The following is a 468-nucleotide window of genomic DNA, read 5'->3' on the forward strand; positions in this document are numbered from 1 at the left end:
AGCCCGCCCCCCCCCCCCTTTTTTTTCACCCCCAAAAACGCGAGGTGCCCAAATCTGCCCAAAAGGACCAATAAAGTGCGGCCCAAAACCGCCCGCCCGATTTGACAACCCTGATTATAGTCAGGAAAAAACAGAGAAAGGAGGTTATCTAATTCTAGACCCACCCACCAAATAAAATGAGGTTCACGCCATTGGCTTACTTCACTTTAATTGCTAATCATGATGGATAACAATAATTAAGAACCCAACAAAGTTGAACTATCTATATATAAATATCACTATTATAACTTGGATCTTACACTAAATTTTCATTTTTCTACTACAGTGAAACGTTGACATGAATAACAGGAGATGTAACAAGAGTGTGGTCAGTAACACGTTACCTTCTGCTAGGTGGGAAGGGTAATATCAATGCATTGCTTATTGTCTTATCCCTTATAATGCCTGACATGAATAACAACAAAATAG

The sequence above is a fragment of the Acartia tonsa genome, chromosome 8 (assembly GCF_053477335.1).
Source record: "Acartia tonsa isolate MP-2025a chromosome 8, ASM5347733v1, whole genome shotgun sequence".
Classification (NCBI taxonomy): domain Eukaryota; kingdom Metazoa; phylum Arthropoda; class Copepoda; order Calanoida; family Acartiidae; genus Acartia; species Acartia tonsa.